Source organism: Etheostoma cragini, unplaced genomic scaffold (assembly GCF_013103735.1).
Source record: "Etheostoma cragini isolate CJK2018 unplaced genomic scaffold, CSU_Ecrag_1.0 ScbMSFa_1523, whole genome shotgun sequence".
NCBI lineage: Eukaryota > Metazoa > Chordata > Actinopteri > Perciformes > Percidae > Etheostoma > Etheostoma cragini.
The window spans coordinates 132,169-136,357 of NW_023265587.1; positions in this window are offsets into that span (position 1 = coordinate 132,169).

The following is a 4,189-nucleotide window of genomic DNA, read 5'->3' on the forward strand; positions in this document are numbered from 1 at the left end:
TCTTTTTGTCTAGGTATGTATATATATATATATATATATATATATATATATATATATACACTGTAAAAATGGATCGTTTCTATTTTTTAAAATGTGAGGATTTTTCTGCATCGAGTACTTTTAACACTTTAGGTACATTATAATGATGGTACATGGTACACACCCAACATACACCAAAACCATTAACTTACCTTCATTTTCCAGTAATAATACTACAATCATCATACACCAAGTGCGGTTTTTGTTGTTGTTGCTGTCTGTCAGTTATTATTTGTGTTTTAGACAACCATATGGAAAAGATCCCTTCAGAGGATTTAAAACGTAGTTGGGACCTTTATGTTTAACCAGAAACAGCTCTGACGTTGCTAGTGTTAATCCCACCAGAGTCCATTTAAAAAAGCACTACTTTAAGCATGCATGGAGGCAACCTATTTTCACTTGTCAGTCATTAAACTGAGTGTTTATTTCAACCCAAACTAGAGTTGTGATGGTTGGGAAAGTGGAAAGAGGACCCAAAACAGCTTTTCATAGTTTTGTTTTGTTTCTGTCGACTTTGAATGAAGTCTATTTCCACGATGCTAAAATTGCTGTTTATTTACATGGAGTCTGGTGGGTTTGGCGAATGCAATTTTGCGGATGTTTATATGTTTAAAAGACTGGTTAACAAATTGATGTATTGTCTCAAAAACAAGTCTTTTTGTCTATTTTTGTCTCTCTCCCATCCCTAGTATCCATGTAACATTGATGTTCTAGTATCAGTCTACATCAGTCATTAGTTTTTTCATCATAAGATGATAAAAGTCGAAATAGGCTGAAAATGTCAACATAAGAAATATCAAATAACTGTGGAAAAACCAGTAAAAAAACACCCAAAACGTTGAAAAAGTGACAAAAATGTCTTTTTTTCATGGTCGACACGAAGACAACACAAGGGTTAAGTCCAAATGTTGAGGTACTTGTACACTCTAACAAAACAGAAATTGTCCAAAGAAAGTGTTCACAGTTGTATTTGTGTTTATTCGTACTACAGATTGCATTATGGGTAATTTATGTGTGCTACGTCCGGATTTTCATCAGTAGGCTCCTGGTTAGGGGAGCGTCAAAAGCCTCAAAAAAGCTTCAAAAGTGGAAGAAAAAGCATGGAAAATGCGTAAAAAAAGAGCCAAAAAGTTAATAAGATGCATTGAAAGAAGCGTCAAAATTACAAAATGAGGGAAATAACGTCTGAAAATAACAGAAAATGTTCTGAGTTTTTACTTCAGCTGCACAATTTTGGTTTTTAATTCCAGGTAATGAGCTGCCAGTTTTTCGTGTAATTTTACGGATTTATTTCTAAGAGTGTACATTACTTGAGTCTTTTTTTTCCCATGCCACTTTCTGCTTCTACTCCACTGCATTTCAGAGAGAGCTACTGTACTTTTTACTCCACTACATACATCTGACAGCTTTAGTTACTTTGCAAAATTAAGATCTTTGCACCCAAAACACATAAATCTGATGTTTTATTACAAATCTCCAGTTTCTATAACGTGAGCTTTTTCTGCATTGAGAACATTTTCCTGATGCTAATTACACACATTTTAATATTGGAACTGGTCATTTGTACAGTGTTGTATTAGCACTTTTACATGGAGGATCAGGATCGTGAGGATCAGGATCAGGAGAGAGAAGCCGTGCAGTCCCATGTCTGGGATCGGGTGGTGTTTCTCTGTATAGGTGTAGCCTGCTCCGGGTGAGTCACCGGTGGTTCACCAGGACACGTCTATCCAGGGACCATGTAGGGAGATCCGTGGCCAGACTGCAGCTTATATGTTATATATATATATATATATATATATATATATATATATATATATATATATGGTGGTGCAAGCGTGGCGTTTTCTACGTCCTTGCACACCACAAACGTGTCTGACACGGCGCTGCTGCTAGCCCTGTCTGTACACATGTATGTTTCCCATTGATGAAATGAAATAATAGCGTGTTCTTCAACTTAAATTTGTCAATATTTTTGCGTTTGTACTTTGGTTTGAGTGCATGCTCAATTTTAAAAGGTTTACGGCATATCGTGTCATCCAGAAATTTGTGAAATCCATTAAATAATGAACTTTTTCTAGTTACAAACAATAACAGAAGATGGGAATCATTTTAGAAACGTTGTAGCTATCTATGGTTGTCTGGTTGCTAATGTTAGCTCAAAACACCATTCAACTGACAGCCTTTGTTGTGTTTGCTTGCTAACTCGTAGCTAAGCTAGCAGTCATTTCAAAAACATTGTAGCTATTTAGGGTTGTTTGGTTGCTAACGTTAGCTCAAAGCACCATTCAACAGACAGCCTTTGTTGTGTTTGCTTGGTAGCTTGTAGCTAATCTAGCAGTCATTTCAAAAACGTTGTAGCTATCTATGGTTGTTTGGTTGCTAACGTTAGCTCAAAGCACCATTCAACTGACAGCCTTTGTTGTGTTTGCTTGCTATCTTATAGCTAAGCTAGCTGTCACTTCAAAAACATTGTAGCTATTTATGGTTGTTTATCTCAAAACGGCATTCAAGTATGAGACTTTGTTGTGTTTTACTGCTAACTTTTAGCTAAGCTAGCAGTCGTTTCAGAAACGTTGTATATCTATGGTTGTTTGGTTGCTAACGTTAGCTCAAAGCACCATTCAACTGACAGCCTTTGTTGTGTTTGCTTGCTAACTCAAAGCTAAGCTAGCAGTCATTTCAAAAACATTGTAGCTATTTATGGTTGTTTGGTTGCTAACGTTAGCTCAAAGCACCATTCAACTGACAGCCTTTGTTGTGTTTGCTTGGTAGCTTGTAGCTAAGCTAGCAGTCATTTCAAAAACATTGTAGCTATCTATGATTGTTTAACTCAAAACGCCATTCAAGTATCAGCCTTTGTTGTGTTTGCTTGCTAGCTTTTAGCCAAGCTAGCAGATATTTCAAAAACGTTGTAGCTATCTATGGTTGTTTAACTCAAAACGTCATTCAAGTATCAGCCTTTGTTGTGTTTGCTTGCTAGCTTTTAGCCAAGCTAGCAGTCATTTCAAATACCTCTATACAAATTTAATTTGGGCTTTAGCCGCAGAGCTTCTGCAATTTCTTAGTTCATCCCAGCTTAATTATTAAAAAGCATTAAAAAATGACATTTGAACCCTCTTAGAACATCACTTTTACAAAGGAATGCGTGTTTTATGCAGTATCCAGGGTAAAGGGAAAGAGATTTTGTACAGAGTGAGACCTCTGCAGCAGGGTGTTAATGCACGAGCTAGGACATAACTTTTAATATGCGTGATTGCACAGGTGTGTGTGTGTGTGTGTGTGTGTGTGTGTGTGTGTGTGTGTTGTTGACGTACTTTACAACCCTTGTTATCGCTATCTCGATCTGTCTACCTGTCGTCTTTCTGAAATGACTTCATCCTCTTTCGTAATCCCCTTTCTTGCTTTGCACTCTCCCTGTTCCTCCCTCTTTTACACACACACACACATACACACACACACACACACAAACACACACACACACACACACACACACACACACACGGCAGCCCCATTGTTGTCCATCAGATAGCGTCTCCCTGCTCCAGGCATGTTTAACGGGCCTGGGAATCCCGTCTGGCCCTCCAGTGTAAACTCTCACCTCCCCTCCAGGACCTGTGGGGTTGTGACCTCTTGTTAGGGGGGGGTGGGGGGGGGTAGACAGTCAGTGGTATCACACTGTGGCCTTAGCTAACACACACACACACACACACACAGACTGAGCAAGGCTTAAAGACTTGCAGTATGTCCCAAAACAACAATTAAATAGACCTTTTTACTTCTCCTCTTTGTGTGCAGGGGCGGGGCGAAAGGGGGGGTCCAAAACACCCAAAACTCAAAAAATGCCCAATACACCCTAAACACCCAAAAATAATCCAAAACGCCCAAAAACACCCTAAACACCCAAAACCCCAAAATGCTCCAAACAGCCTAAACATCCAAAAACCCAAAAACGCCCGAAACGCACAAAACGCACACAATGCCCAAAATGCCCAAAATACCCATAATGCCCAAAATGCCCAAAACGCATAAAACGCATAAAACGCATAAAACGCACAAAACGCACAAAACACCCAAAACACCTAAAACACCCAAAACACCTAAAACACCCAAAACACCCAAAACACCCAAAACACCTAAAACACCCAAAACA